A 17,928-nucleotide genomic window follows, 5' to 3' on the forward strand; every position below is an offset into this window, starting at 1 on the left:
GTCCCAAACCTGACCTGTACCTGTAATGGTGAGCATCTACACTGTCCCACGCCTGACCTGTGGCTGTACTGCTGTGGATCTCCATTTTCCCACACCTGACAGGTACCGGTACAGCTGTGGATCCGCACTGTCCCACGCCTGACCTGCACCTGCACTGCTGTGGATCTACACTGTCCCACACCTGACCTGTACCTGTAATGCTGTGGATCTACACTGTCCCACACTTGACCTGCACGTGCACTGCTGTGGATCTCCACTGTCCCAAGCATGACCTGTGCCTGTACTGCTGTGTATCTACACTGTCCCACGCCTGACCTGTGTCTGTACTGCTGTGTATCTACACTGCCCCACACCTGACCGGCACCTGTACTGCTGTGGATCTACACTGTCCAACGCCTGACCTGCACCTGCACTGCTGTGTATCTACACTGTCCCACGCCTGACCGGCACCTGTACTGGTGTGGATCTACACTGTCCTACTCCTGACCTGCACCTGCACTGCTGTGCATCTACACTGTCCCACACCTGACCTGTGCCTGTACTGCAGTGGACCTCCACTGTCCCATACCTGACCTGTGTCTCTACTGCTGTGTATCTCCACTGTCCCATACCTGACCTGCACCTGTACTGCTGTGCATCTACACTGTCCCACACCTGACCTGTGCCTGTACTGCTGTGGATCTACATTGTCGCACACCTGACCTGCACCTGTACTGCTGTGCATCTACACTGTCCCACACCAGACCTGTGCTTGTACTGCTGTGGAACTACACTGTCCCACACCTGAACTGTACCTGTACGGCTGTATCTACACTGACCCACACCTGACCAGTGCCTGTACTGCTGTGTATCTACACTGTCCCATGCCTGCTCTGTGCTTGTAGTACTGTGTATCTACACTGTCCCACGCCTGACCTGCACCTGTGCTGCTGAGGATCACCACTGTCCAACACCTGACCTGTACCTGTACTGCTATGGATCCACACTGTCATACCCCTGACCTGTGCCTGTACTGCTGTGTATCTACAGTGTCCAACACATGACTTGTGCCTGTACTGTTGTGTATCTACACTGACCCACACCTGACCTGTACTTGTACTGCTGTGGATCTCCTCTATCCCACACCTGACCTGTGCCTGTACGGCTGTGGATCTACATTGACCCACGCTTGACCTGCACCTGTACTGCTGTGGATCTCCACTTCACCACGCCTGACCTGTACCTGTACTGCTGTGGATCCGCACTGTTCTACGCCTGACCTGTGCCTGTACTGCTGTGTATCTACACTGTCCCAAACCTGACCTGTACCTGTAATGGTGTGCATCTACACTGTCCCACGCCTGACCTGTGGCTGTACTGCTGTGGATCTCCATTTTCCCACACCTGACAGGTACCGGTACAGCTGTGGATCCGCACTGTCCCACGCCTGACCTGCACCTGCACTGCTGTGGATCTACACTGTCCCACACCTGACCTGTACCTGTACTGCTGTGGATCTACACTGTCCCACGCCTGACCTGCACCTGCACTGCTGTGGATCTACACTGTCCCAAACCTGACATGTGCCTGTACTGCTGTGTATCTACACTGTCCCACGCCTGACCGGCACCTGTACTGGTGTGGATCTACACTGTCCTACACCTGACCTGCACCTGCACTGCTGTGCATCTACACTGTCCCACACCTGACCTGTGTCTGTACTGCTGTGTATTTACACTGCCCCACACCTGACCTGTATCTCTACTGCTGTGTATCTACACTGTCCCACACCTGACCTGTGCCTGTACTGCTGTGGATCTACATTGTCGCACACCTGAACTGTACCTGTACGTCTGTATCTACACTGACCCACACCTGACCTGTGCCTGTACTGCTGTATCTACATTGTCCCACACCTGGCGTGTTCCTGTACTGCTGAGCATCTACTCTGTTCCTCCCCTGACTTGTACCTGTACTGCTGTGTATCTACATTGTCCCACGCATGACCTGTGCCTGTACTGCTGTGTATCCTCACTGTCCCATGCCTGACCTGTGCCTGTACTGCTGTGTATCTAAACTCTCCATCACCTGACCAGTGCCTGTACTGCTGTGTATCTACACTGTCCCATGCCTGCTCTGTGCTTGTAGTACTGTGTATCTACACTGTCCCACGCCTGACCTGCACCTGTGCTGCTGAGGATCACCACTGTCCAACACCTGACCTGCACCTGTACTGCTGTGGATCCACACTGTCATACCCCTGACCTGTGCCTGTACTGCTATGTATCTACAGTGTCCAACACATGACTTGTGCCTGTACTGTTGTGTATCTACACTGACCCACACCTGACCTGTACTTGTACTGCTGTGGATCTCCTCTATCCCACACCTGACCTGTGCCTGTACGGCTGTGGATCTACATTGTCCCACGCTTGACCTGCTCCTGTACTGCTGTGGATCTCCACTTCACCACGCCTGACCTGCGCCTGTACTGCTGTGTATCTACACTGTCCCAAACCTAACCTGTGCCTGTACTGCTGTGTATCTACACAGTCCCACACCTGACCTGTACCTGTACTGCTGTGGATCTACACTGTCCTACGCCTAACCTGTACCTGTACTGCTGTGTATCTACACTGCCCCACACCTGACCTGTGCCTGTACTGCTGTGGATCTACACTGTCCCACACCTGACCTGCACCTGCACTGCTGTGGATCTCCACTGTCCCAAGCATGACCTGTGCCAGGACTGCTGTGTATCTACACTGTCCCACGCCTGACCGGCACCTGTACTGCAGTAGATCTACACTGTCCCACACCTGACCTGCGACTGTTCTGCTGTATCTACACTTACCACACCTGACCTGTGCCTATACTGCTGTATCGACACTGTCCCACGCCTGATCTGTACCTGTACTGCTGTGTATCTACACTGTCCCACGCCTGCTCTGTGCTTGTACTGATGTGTATCTACACAGCCCCACACCTGACCTGTATCTCTACTGCTGTGTATCACCACTGTCGCACACCTGACCTGCACCTGTACTGCTGTGCATCTACACTGTCCCACACCAGACCTGTGCTTGTACTGCTGTGGAACTACACTGTCACACGGCTGAACTGTGCCTGTACTGCTGTATCTACACTGTCCCATACCTGACCTGTGCCTGAACAGCTGTATTCTCACTGTCCCACACCAAACCTGTGCCTGTACTGCTGTGTATCCGCACTGTCCCACGCCTGACCTGTGCCTGTACTGCTGTGTATCTACACTCTCCCACGCCTGACCTGTGCCTGTACTGCTGTGTATCTACACTGTCCCACGCCTGCTCTGTGCTTGTACTGTTCTGTGTCTACACTGTCCTACACCTGACCTGTGCTTGTACTGCTGTGGATCTACACTGTACCACACCTGACCTGTGCCTGTACTGCTGTATATACACTGTCCTACACGTGACCTGTGCCTGTACTGCTGTATCTATACTGTCCCACACCTGACCTGTGCCTGTACTGCAGTGTATCTACCCGGTCCCAAACCTGACCTGTGCCTGTACTGCTGTGTATCTACACTGTCCCACACCTGACCTGCACCTTTACTGCTGTTAATCTTCACTGTCCCACACCTGACCTGTGCTTGTATTGTTGTGGATCTCCACTGTCCCACACCTGACCTGCACCTGTACTGCTGTATATACACTGTCCCACACCTGACCTGTGCCTGTACTGCTGTATCTATACTGTCCCACACCTGACCTGTGCCTGTACTGCAGTGTATCTACACGGTCCCACACCTGACCTGCACCTGTACTGCTGTTCATCTTCACTGTCCCACACCTGACCTGTGCTTGTACTGCTGTGGATCTACACTGTACCACACCTGACCTGTGCCTGTACTGCTGTTTATCTGCACTGTCCCTCGCCTGACCTGCACCTGTACTGCTGTGGATCTACACTGTCCCACGCCTGACCTGCACCTGTACTGCTGTGGATCTACACTGTCCCACGCCTGACCTACACCTGCACTGCTGTGGATCTCCACTGTCCCACACCTGACCTGCACCTGTACCTCTGTGGATCTAAACTGTCCCACGCCTGATCTGCACCTGTACTGCTGTTGATCTACACTATCCCACGCCTGACCTGCACCTGTACTGCTGTGGATCCTCACTGTCCCACGCCTGACCTGCACCTGTACAGCTGTGCATCTACACTGTCCCACACCTGACCTGCACTTGTACCTCTGTGGATCTAGAGTGTCCCACGCCGAATATGCACCTGTACTGCTGTGGCTCCTCACTGTCCCACGCCTGACCTGTACCTGTACTGCTGTGGATATCCACTGTCCCACAGCAGACCTGCACCTGTACCTCTGTGGATCTTGGCTGTCCCACGCCTGATCTGCACCTGTACTGCTGTGGATCTACACTGTCCCACGCCTGACCTGCACCTGTACTGCTGTGGATCTACACTGTCCTACGCCTGACCTGCACCTGTACTGCTGTGCATCTACACTGTCCCACACCTGACCTTTGCCTGTACTGCTGTGGACCTCAACTGTCCCACACCTGACCTGTGCCTGTACTGCTGTGTATCTACACTCTCCCACGCCTGACCTGCACCTGTACATCTGTGGATCTACACTGTCCCATGCCTGACCTGTATCTGTACTGCTGTGCATCTACACTGTCCCACACCTGACCTGTACCTGTACTGCTGTGGATCTACACTGTCCTACGCCTGTCCTGCACCTGTACTGCTGTGGATCTCCACTGTCCCACACCTGAACTGCACCTGTGTTGCTGTGGACCTCCACTGTCCCACACCTGACCTGTGCCTGTACTGCTGTGTATCTACACTGTCCCACACCTGACCTGTACTTGTACTGCTGTGGATCTACACTGTCCCACGCCTGACCTGCACCTGTACTGCTGTGGATCTACACTGTCCCATGCCTGACCTGCACCTGTACTGCTGTGGATCTACACTGTCCCACGCCTGACCTGCACCTGCACTGCTGTGGATCTGCACTGTCCCACGCCTGACCTGCACCTGTACTGCTGTGGATCTACACTGTCCCACGCCTGACCTGCACCTGTACTGCTGTGCATCTACACTGTCCCACACCTCACCTGCACCTGTACTGCTGTGGATCTACACTGTCCCATGCCTGACCTATACCTGTACTGCTGTGCATCTACACTGTCCCACACCTGACCTGTACCTGTACTGCTGTGGATCTACACTGTCCTACGTCTGACCTGTGCCTGTACTGCTGTGTATCTACACTGTCCCACACCTGACCTGCACCTGTACTGCTGTGGATCTACACTGTCCTACGTCTGACCTGTGCCTGTACTGCTGTGTATCTACACTGTCCCACGCCTGACCTGCACCTGTACTGCTGTGGATCTACACTGTCCCACGCCTGACCTGCACCTGTACTGCTGTGGATCCACACTGTCATACCCCTGACCTGTGCCTGTACTGCTGTGTATCTACAGTGTCCAACACATGACTTGAGCCTGTACTGTTGTGTATCTACACTGACCCACACCTGACCTGTACTTGTACTGCTGTGGATCTCCTCTATCCCACACCTGACCTGTGCCTGTACGGCTGTGGATCTACATTGTCCCACGCTTGACCTGCACCTGTACTACTGTGGATCTCCACTTCACCACGCCTGACCTGTACCTGTACTGCTGCGGATCTGCACTGTTCTACGCCTGACCTGTGCCTGTACTGCTGTGTATCTACACTGTCCAAACCTGACCTGTACCTGTAATGGTGTGCATCTACACTGTCCCACGCCTGACCTGCACCTGCACTGCTGTGGATCTACACTGTCCCACACCTGACCTGTACCTGTACTGCTGTGGAACTACACTGTCCCACACTTGACCTGCACGTGCACTGCTGTGGATCTCCACTGTCCCAAGCATGACCTGTGCCTGTACTGCTGTGTATCTCCACTGTCCCACGCCTGACCGGCACCTGTACTGGTGTGGATCTACACTGTCCTACACCTGACCTGCACCTGCACTGCTGTGCATCTACACTGTCCCACACCTGACCTGTGCCTGTACTGCAGTGGACCTCCACTGTCCCATACCTGACCTGTGTCTCTACTGCTGTGTATCTCCACTGTCCCATACCTGACCTGCACCTGTACTGCTGTGCATCTACACTGTCCCACACCTGACCTGTGCCTGTACTGCTGTGGATCTACATTGTCGCACACCTGACCTGCACCTGTACTGCTGTGCATCTACACTGTCCCACACCAGACCTGTGTTTGTACTGCTGTGGAACTACACTGTCCCACGCCTGACCTGCACCTGTGTTGCTGTGGACCTCCACTGTCCCACACCTGACCTGTGCCTGTACTGCTGTGTATCTACACTGTCCCACACCTGACCGGCACCTGTACTGCTGTGGATCTACACTGTCCCACGCCTGACCTGCACCTGCACTGCTGTGGATCTACACTGTCCCACACCTGACCTGTGCCTGTACTGCTGTGTATCTACACTGTCCCACGCCTGACCGGCACCTGTACTGGTGTGGATCTACACTGTCCTACACCTGACCTGCACCTGCACTGCTGTGCATCTACACTGTCCCACACCTGACCTGTGCCTGTACTGCAGTGGACCTCCACTGTCCCATACCTGACCTGTGTCTCTACTGCTGTGTATCTCCACTGTCCCATACCTGACCTGCACCTGTACTGCTGTGCATCTACACTGTCCCACACCTGACCTGTGCCTGTACTGCTGTGGATCTACATTGTCGCACACCTGACCTGCACCTGTACTGCTGTGCATCTACACTGTCCCACACCAGACCTGTGTTTGTACTGCTGTGGAACTACACTGTCCCACGCCTGACCTGCACCTGCACTGCTGTGGATCTACACTGTCCCACACCTGACCTGTGCCTGTACTGCTGTGTATCTACAGTGTCCAACACATGACTTGTGCCTGTACTGTTGTGTATCTACACTGACCCACACCTGACCTGTACTTGTACTGCTGTGGATCTCCTCTATCCCACACCTGACCTGTGCCTGTACGGCTGTGGATCTACATTGTCCCACGCTTGACCTGCACCTGTACTGCTGTGGATCTCCACTTCACCACGCCTGACCTGTGCCTGTACTGCTGTTTATCAGCACTGTCCCTCGCCTGACCTGCACCTGTACTGCTGTGGATCTACACTGTCCCACGCCTGACCTGCACCTGTACTGCTGTGGATCTACACTGTCCCACGCCTGACCTGCACCTGCACTGCTGTGGATCCTCACTGTCCCACGCCTGACCTGCACCTGTACAGCTGTGCATCTACACTGTCCCACACCTGACCTGTACCTGTACTGCTGTGGATATCCACTGTCCCACAGCAGACCTGCACTTGTACATCTGTGGATCTAGAGTGTCCCACGCCTGACCTGCACCTGCACTGCTGTGGATCTACACTGTCCCACACCTGACCTGTGCCTGTACTGCTGTGTATCTACACTGCCCCACACCTGACCTGTGCCTGTACTGCAGTGTATCTACACTGTCCCACACCTGACCTGCACCTGCACTGCTGTGGATCTCCACTGTCCCAAGCATGACCTGTGCCAGGACTGCTGTGTATCTACACTGTCCCACGCCTGACCGGCACCTGTACTGCAGTAGATCTACACTGTCCCACACCTGACCTGCGACTGTTCTGCTGTATCTACACTTACCACACCTGACCTGTGCCTATACTGCTGTATCGACACTGTCCCACGCCTGATCTGTACCTGTACTGCTGTGTATCTACACTGTCCCACGCCTGCTCTGTGCTTGTACTGATGTGTATCTACACAGCCCCACACCTGACCTGTATCTCTACTGCTGTGTATCACCACTGTCGCACACCTGACCTGCACCTGTACTGCTGTGCATCTACACTGTCCCACACCAGACCTGTGCTTGTACTGCTGTGGAACTACACTGTCACACGGCTGAACTGTGCCTGTACTGCTGTATCTACACTGTCCCATACCTGACCTGTGCCTGAACAGCTGTATTCTCACTGTCCCACACCAAACCTGTGCCTGTACTGCTGTGTATCCGCACTGTCCCACGCCTGACCTGTGCCTGTACTGCTGTGTATCTACACTCTCCCACGCCTGACCTGTGCCTGTACTGCTGTGTATCTACACTGTCCCACGCCTGCTCTGTGCTTGTACTGTTCTGTGTCTACACTGTCCTACACCTGACCTGTGCTTGTACTGCTGTGGATCTACACTGTACCACACCTGACCTGTGCCTGTACTGCTGTATATACACTGTCCTACACGTGACCTGTGCCTGTACTGCTGTATCTATACTGTCCCACACCTGACCTGTGCCTGTACTGCAGTGTATCTACACGGTCCCAAACCTGACCTGTGCCTGTACTGCTGTGTATCTACACTGTCCCACACCTGACCTGCACCTTTACTGCTGTTAATCTTCACTGTCCCACACCTGACCTGTGCTTGTATTGTTGTGGATCTCCACTGTCCCACACCTGACCTGCACCTGTACTGCTGTATATACACTGTCCCACACCTGACCTGTGCCTGTACTGCTGTATCTATACTGTCCCACACCTGACCTGTGCCTGTACTGCAGTGTATCTACACGGTCCCACACCTGACCTGCACCTGTACTGCTGTTCATCTTCACTGTCCCACACCTGACCTGTGCTTGTACTGCTGTGGATCTACACTGTACCACACCTGACCTGTGCCTGTACTGCTGTTTATCTGCACTGTCCCTCGCCTGACCTGCACCTGTACTGCTGTGGATCTACACTGTCCCACGCCTGACCTGCACCTGTACTGCTGTGGATCTACACTGTCCCACGCCTGACCTACACCTGCACTGCTGTGGATCTCCACTGTCCCACACCTGACCTGCACCTGTACCTCTGTGGATCTAAACTGTCCCACGCCTGATCTGCACCTGTACTGCTGTTGATCTACACTATCCCACGCCTGACCTGCACCTGTACTGCTGTGGATCCTCACTGTCCCACGCCTGACCTGCACCTGTACAGCTGTGCATCTACACTGTCCCACACCTGACCTGCACTTGTACCTCTGTGGATCTAGAGTGTCCCACGCCGAATATGCACCTGTACTGCTGTGGCTCCTCACTGTCCCACGCCTGACCTGTACCTGTACTGCTGTGGATATCCACTGTCCCACAGCAGACCTGCACCTGTACCTCTGTGGATCTTGGCTGTCCCACGCCTGATCTGCACCTGTACTGCTGTGGATCTACACTGTCCCACGCCTGACCTGCACCTGTACTGCTGTGGATATACACTGTCCTACGCCTGACCTGCACCTGTACTGCTGTGCATCTACACTGTCCCACACCTGACCTTTGCCTGTACTGCTGTGGACCTCAACTGTCCCACACCTGACCTGTGCCTGTACTGCTGTGTATCTACACTCTCCCACGCCTGACCTGCACCTGTACATCTGTGGATCTACACTGTCCCATGCCTGACCTGTATCTGTACTGCTGTGCATCTACACTGTCCCACACCTGACCTGTACCTGTACTGCTGTGGATCTACACTGTCCTACGCCTGTCCTGCACCTGTACTGCTGTGGATCTCCACTGTCCCACACCTGAACTGCACCTGTGTTGCTGTGGACCTCCACTGTCCCACACCTGACCTGTGCCTGTACTGCTGTGTATCTACACTGTCCCACACCTGACCTGTACTTGTACTGCTGTGGATCTACACTGTCCCACGCCTGACCTGCACCTGTACTGCTGTGGATCTACACTGTCCCATGCCTGACCTGCACCTGTACTGCTGTGGATCTACACTGTCCCACGCCTGACCTGCACCTGCACTGCTGTGGATCTGCACTGTCCCACGCCTGACCTGCACCTGTACTGCTGTGGATCTACACTGTCCCACGCCTGACCTGCACCTGTACTGCTGTGCATCTACACTGTCCCACACCTCACCTGCACCTGTACTGCTGTGGATCTACACTGTCCCATGCCTGACCTATACCTGTACTGCTGTGCATCTACACTGTCCCACACCTGACCTGTGCCTGTACGGCTGTGGATCTACATTGTCCCACGCTTGACCTGCACCTGTACTGCTGTGGATCTCCACTTCACCACGCCTGACCTGTGCCTGTACTGCTGTTTATCAGCACTGTCCCTCGCCTGACCTGCACCTGTACTGCTGTGGATCTACACTGTCCCACGCCTGACCTGCACCTGTACTGCTGTGGATCTACACTGTCCCACGCCTGACCTGCACCTGCACTGCTGTGGATCTCCACTGTCCCACACCTGACCTGCACCTGTACCTCTGTGGATCTAAACTGTCTCACGCCTGATCTGCACCTGTACTGCTGTTGATCTACACTGTCCCACGCCTGACCTGCACCTGTACTGCTGTGGATCCTCACTGTCCCACGCCTGACCTGCACCTGTACAGCTGTGCATCTACACTGTCCCACACCTGACCTGTACCTGTACTGCTGTGGATATCCACTGTCCCACAGCAGACCTGCACTTGTACCTCTGTGGATCTAGAGTGTCCCACGCCTGATATGCACCTGTACTGCTGTGGATCCTCACTGTCCCACGCCTGACCTGTACCTGTACTGCTGTGGATATCCACTGTCCCACAGCAGACCTGCACCTGTACCTCTGTGGATCTTGGCTGTCCCACGCCTGATCTGCACCTGTACTGCTGTGGATCTACACTGTCCCACGCCTGACCTGCACCTGTACTGCTGTGGATCTACACTGTCCTACGCCTGACCTGCACCTGTACTGCTGTGCATCTACACTGTCCCACACCTGACCTTTGCCTGTACTGCTGTGGACCTCAACTGTCCCACACCTGACCTGTGCCTGTACTGCTGTGTATCTACACTCTCCCACGCCTGACCTGCACCTGTACTTCTGTGGATCTACACTGTCCCATGCCTGACCTGTATCTGTACTGCTGTGCATCTACACTGTCCCACACCTGACCGGTACCTGTACTGCTGTGGATCTACACTGTCCTACGCCTGTCCTGCACCTGTACTGCTGTGGATCTCCACTGTCCCACACCTGAACTGCACCTGTGTTGCTGTGGACCTCCACTGTCCCACACCTGACCTGTGCCTGTACTGCTGTGTATCTACACTGTCCCACACCTGACCTGCACTTGTACTGCAGTGGATCTACACTGTCCCACGCCTGACCTGCACCTGTACTGCTGTGGATCTACACTGTCCCATGCCTGACCTGCACCTGTACTGCTGTGGATCTACACTGTCCCACGCCTGACCTGCACCTGCACTGCTGTGGATCTGCACTGTCCCACGCCTGACCTGCACCTGTACTGCTGTGGATCTACACTGTCCCACGCCTGACCTGCACCTGTACTGCTGTGCATCTACACTGTCCCACACCTCACCTGCACCTGTACTGCTGTGGATCTACACTGTCCCATGCCTGACCTGTACCTGTACTGCTGTGCATCTACACTGTCCCACACCTGACCTGTACCTGTACTGCTGTGGATCTACACTGTCCTACGTCTGACCTGTACCTGTAATGGTGTGCATCTACACTGTCCCACACCTGACCTGTGGCTGTACTGCTGTGGATCTCCATTTTCCCACACCTGACATGTACCGGTACAGCTGTGGATCCGCACTGTCCCACGCCTGACCTGCACCTGCACTGCTGTGGATCTACACTGTCCCACACCTGACCTGTACCTGTACTGCTGTGGATCTACACTGTCCCACACTTGACCTGCACGTGCACTGCTGTGGATCTCCACTGTCCCAAGCATGACCTGCGACTGTACTGCTGTATATCTACACTGTCCCACGCCTGACCGGCACCTGTACTGCTGTGGATCTACACTGTCCCACGCCTGACCTGCAACTGCACTGCTGTGGATCTACACTGTCCCAAACCTGACCTGTGCCTGTACTGCTGTGTATCTACACTGTCCCACGCCTGACCGGCACCTGTACTGGTGTGGATCTACACTGTCCTACACCTGACCTGCACCTGCACTGCTGTGCATCTACACTGTCCCACACCTGACCTGTGCCTGTACTGCAGTGGACCTCCACTGTCCCATACCTGACCTGTGTCTGTACTGCTGTGTATATACACTGCCCCACACCTGACCTGTATCTCTACTGCTGTGTATCTACACTGTCCCACACCTGACCTGTGCCTGTACTGCTGTGGATCTACATTGTCGCACACCTGAACTGTACCTGTACGGCTGTATCTACACTGACCCACACCTGACCTGTGCCTGTACTGCTGTATCTACATTGTCCCACACCTGGCGTGTTCCTGTACTGCTGAGCATCTACTCTGTTCCTCCCCTGACTTGTACCTGTACTGCTGTGTATCTACATTGTCCCACGCATGACCTGTGCCTGTACTGCTGTGAATCCTCACTGTCCCATGCCTGACCTGTGCCTGTACTGCTGTGTATCTAAACTCTCCATCACCTGACCAGTGCCTGTACTGCTGTGTATCTACACTGTCCCATGCCTGCTCTGTGCTTGTAGTACTGTGTATCTACACTGTCCCACGCCTGACCTGCACCTGTGCTGCTGAGGATCACCACTGTCCAACACCTGACCTGTACCTGTACTGCTGTGGATCCACACTGTCATACCCCTGACCTGTGCCTGTACTGCTGTGTATCTACAGTGTCCAACACATGACTTGTGCCTCTACTGTTGTGTATCTACACTGACCCACACCTGACCTGTACTTGTACTGCTGTGGATCTCCTCTATCCCACACCTGACCTGTGCCTGTACGGCTGTGGATCTACATTGTCCCACGCTTGACCTGCACCTGTACTGCTGTGGATCTCCACTTCACCACGCCTGACCTGTGCCTGTACTGCTGTGTATCTACACTGTCCCAAACCTGACCTGTGCCTGTACTGCTGTGTATCTACACTGTCCCACACCTGACCTGTACCTGTACTGCTGTGGATCTACACTGTCCTACGCCTAACCTGTGCCTGTACTGCTGTGTATCTACACTGTCCCACACCTGACCTGTGCCTGTACTGCTGTGGATCTACACTGTCCCACACCTGACCTGCACCTGCACTGCTGTGGATCTCCACTGTCCCAAGCATGACCTGTGCCAGGACTGCTGTGTATCTACACTGTCCCACGCCTGACCGGCACCTGTACTGCAGTAGATCTACACTGTCCCACACCTGACCTGCGACTGTTCTGCTGTATCTACACTTACCACACCTGACCTGTGCCTGTACTGCTGTATCGACTCTGTCCCACGCCTGCTCTGTGCTTGTACTGCTGTGTATCTACACTGCCCCACACCTGACCTGTATCTCTACTGCTGTGTATCACCACTGTCGCACACCTGACCTGCACCTGTACTGCTGTGCATCTACACTGTCCCACACCAGACCTGTGCTTGTACTGCTGTGGAACTACACTGTCACACGCCTGAACTGTGCCTGTACTGCTGTATCTACACTGTCCCATACCTGACCTGTGCCTGAACTGCTGTATTCTCACTGTCCCACACCAAACCTGTGCCTGTATTGCTGTGTATCCGCACTGTCCCACGCCTGACCTGTGCCTGTAATGCTGTGTATCTACACTCTCCCACGCTTGACCTGTGCCTGTACTGCTGTGTATCTACAGTGTCCCAGGCCTGCTCTGTGCTTGTACTGTTCTGTGTCTACACTGTCCTACACCTGACCTGCATCCGTACTGCTGTGGATCTCCACTGTCCCACACCTGACCTGCACCTGTACTGCTGTATATACACTGTCCCACACCTGACCTGCACCTGTACTGCTGTTCATCTTTACTGTCCCACACCTGACCTGTGCTTGTACTGCTGTGGATCTACACTGTACCACACCTGACCTGTGCCTGTACTGCTGTATATACACTGTCCCACACGTGACCTGTGCCTGTACTGCAGTATCTATACTGTCCCACACCTGACCTGTGCCTGTACTGTAGTGTATCTACACGGTCCCAAACCTGACCTGTGCCTGTACTGCTGTGTATCTACACTGTCCCACACCTGACCTGCACCTGTACTGCTGTTCATCTTCACTGTCCCACACCTGACCTGTGCTTGTATTGTTGTGGATCTCCACTGTCCCACACCTGACCTGCACCTGTACTGCTGTATATACACTGTCCCACACCTGACCTGTGCCTGTACTGCTGTATCTATACTGTCCCACACCTGACCTGTGCCTGTACTGCAGTGTATCTACACGGTCCCACACCTGACCTGCACCTGTACTGCTGTTCATCTTCACTGTCCCACACCTGACCTGTGCTTGTACTGCTGTGGACCTACACTGTACCACACCTTACATGTACCTGTACTGCTGTTTATCTGCACTGTCCCACACCTGAACAATGCCTGCACTGCTGTGGATCTCCACTGTCCCACACCTGACCTGCACCTGTACCTCTGTGGATCTAAACTGTCCCACGCCTGATCTGCACCTGTACTGCTGTGGATCTACACTCTCCCACGCCTTACCTGCACCTGTACTGCTGTGGATCCTCACTGTCCCACGCCTGACCTGCACCTGTACAGCTGTGCATCTACACTGTCCCACACCTGACCTGCACTTGTACCTCTGTGGATCTAGAGTGTCCCACGCCTGATATGCACCTGTACTGCTGTGGATCCTCACTGTCCCACGCCTGACATGTACCTGTACTGCTGTGGATATCCACTGTCCCACAGCAGACCTGCACCTGTACCTCTGTGGATCTTGGCTGTGCAACGCCTGATCTGCACCTGTACTGCTGTGGATCTACACTGTCCCACGCCTGACCTGCACCTGTACTGCTGTGGATCTACACTGTCCTACGCCTGACCTGCACCTGTACTGCTGTGCATCTACACTGTCCCACACCTGACCTTTGCCTGTACTGCTGTGGACCTCAACTGTCCCACACCTGACCTGTGCCTGTACTGCTGTGTATCTACACTCTCCCACGCCTGACCTGCACCTGTACTTCTGTGGTTCTACACTGTCCCATGCCTGACCTGTATCTGTACTGCTGTGCATCTACACTGTCCCACACCTGACCTGTACCTGTACAGAAGTGGATCTACACTGTCCTACGCCTGTCCTGCACCTGTACTGCTGTGGATCTCCACTGTCCCACACCTGAACTGCACCTGTATTGCTGTGGACCTCCACTGTCCCACACCTGACCTGTGCCTGTACTGCTGTGTATCTACACTGTCCCACACCTGACCTGCACTTGTACTGCTGTGGATCTACACTGTCCCACGCCTGACCTGCACCTGTACTGCTGTGGATCTACACTGTCCCATGCCTGACCTGCACCTGTACTGCTGTGGATCTACACTGTCCCACGCCTGACCTGCACCTGCACTGCTGTGGATCTGCACTGTCCCACGCCTGACCTGCATCTGTACTGCTGTGGATCTACACTGTCCCACGCCTGACCTGCACCTGTACTGCTTTGCATCTACACTGTCCCACACCTCACATGCACCTGTACTGCTGTGGATCTACACTGTCCCATGCCTGACCTGTACCTGTACTGCTGTGCATCTACACTGTCCCACACCTGACCTGTACCTGTACTGCTGTGGATCTACACTGTCCTACGCCTGACCTGTACCTGTACTGCTGTGGATCTACACTGTCCCACGCCTGACCTGCACCTGTACTGCTGTGGATCTACACTGTCCCATGCCTGACCTGTGCCTGTACTGCTGTGTATCTACATTGTCCCACACCTGACCTGTACCTGTACTGCTGTGGATCTACACTCTCCTACGCCTGACTTATGCCTGTACTGCTGTGTATCTACACTGTCCCACGCCTGACCTGCACCTGTACTGCTGTGAATCTACACTGTCCCACGCCTGACCTGCACCTGTACTGCTGTGGATCTACACTGTCCTACGCCTGACCTGTGCTGTACTGCTGTGTATCTACACTGTCCCACGCCTGACCTGCACCTGTACTGCTGTGGATCTACACTGTCCCACGCCTGACCTGCACCTGTACTGCTGTGGATCCACACTGTCATACCCCTGACCTGTGCCTGTACTGCTGTGTATCTACAGTGTCCAACACATGACTTGTGCCTGTACTGTTGTGTATCTACACTGACCCACACCTGACCTGTACTTGTACTGCTGTGGATCTCCTCTATCCCACACCTGACCTGTGCCTGTACGGCTGTGGATCTACATTGTCCCACGCTTGACCTGCACCTGTACTGCTGTGGATCTCCACTTCACCACGCCTGACCTGTACCTGTACTGCTGTGGATCCGCACTGTTCTACGCCTGACCTGTGCCTGTACTGCTGTGTATCTACACTGTCCAAACCTGACCTGTACCTGTAATGGTGTGCATCTACACTGTCCCACGCCTGACCAGTGGCTGTTCTGCTGTGGATCTCCATTTTCCCACACCTGACAGGTACCGGTACAGCTGTGGATCCGCACTGTCCCACGCCTGACCTGCACCTGCACTGCTGTGGATCTACACTGTCCCACACCTGACCTGTACCTGTACTGCTCTGGAACTACACTGTCCCACACTTGACCTGCACGTGCACTGCTGTGGATCTCCACTGTCCCAAGCATGACCTGTGCCTGTACTGCTGTGTATCTCCACTGTCCCAAGCATGACCTGTGCCTGTACTGCTGTGGATCTACACTGTCCCACGCCTGACCTGCACCTGAACTGCTGTGGATCTACACTGTCCCACACCTGACCTGTGCCTGTACTGCTGTGTATCTACACTGTCCCACGCCTGACCGGCGCCTGTACTGGTGTGGATCTACACTGTCCTACACCTGACCTGCACCTGCACTGCTGTGCATCTACACTGTCCCACACCTGACCTGTGCCTGTACTGCAGTGGACCTCCACTGTCCCATACCTGACCTGTGTCTGTACTGCTGTGTATATACACTGCCCCACACCTGACCTGTATCTCTACTCCTGTGTATCTACACTGTCCCACACCTGACCTGTGCCTGTACTGCTGTGGATCTACATTGTCGCACACCTGAACTGTACCTGTACGGCTGTATCTACACTGACCCACACCTGACCTGTGCCTGTACTGCTGTATCTACATTGTCCCACACCTGGCGTGTTCCTGTACTGCTGAGCATCTACTCTGTTCCTCCCCTGACTTGTACCTGTACTGCTGTGTATCTACATTGTCCCACGCATGACCTGTGCCTGTACTGCTGTGTATCCTCACTGTCCCATGCCTGACCTGTGCCTGTACTGCTGTGTATCTAAACTCTCCATCACCTGACCAGTGCCTGTACTGCTGTGTATCTACACTGTCCCATGCCTGCTCTGTGCTTGTAGTACTGTGTATCTACACTGTCCCACGCCTGACCTGCACCTGTGCTGCTGAGGATCACCACTGTCCAACACCTGACCTGTACCTGTACTGCTGTGGATCCACACTGTCATACCCCTGACCTGTGCCTGTACTGCTGTGTATCTACAGTGTCCAACACATGACTTGTGCCTCTACTGCTGTGCATCTACACTGTCCCACACCTGACCTGTACCTGTACTGCTGTGGATCTACACTGTCCTACGCCTGTCCTGCACCTGTACTGCTGTGGATCTCCACTGTCCCACACCTGAACTGCACCTGTATTGCTGTGGACCTCCACTGTCCCACACCTGACCTGTGCCTGTACTGCTGTGTATCTACACTGTCCCACACCTGACCTGCACTTGTACTGCTGTGGATCTACACTGTCCCACGCCTGACCTGCACCTGTACTGCTGTGGATCTACACTGTCCCATGCCTGACCTGCACCTGTACTGCTGTGGATCTACACTGTCCCACGCCTGACCTGCACCTGC

The sequence above is a fragment of the Narcine bancroftii genome, chromosome 8 (assembly GCF_036971445.1).
Source record: "Narcine bancroftii isolate sNarBan1 chromosome 8, sNarBan1.hap1, whole genome shotgun sequence".
Lineage (NCBI taxonomy): Eukaryota > Metazoa > Chordata > Chondrichthyes > Torpediniformes > Narcinidae > Narcine > Narcine bancroftii.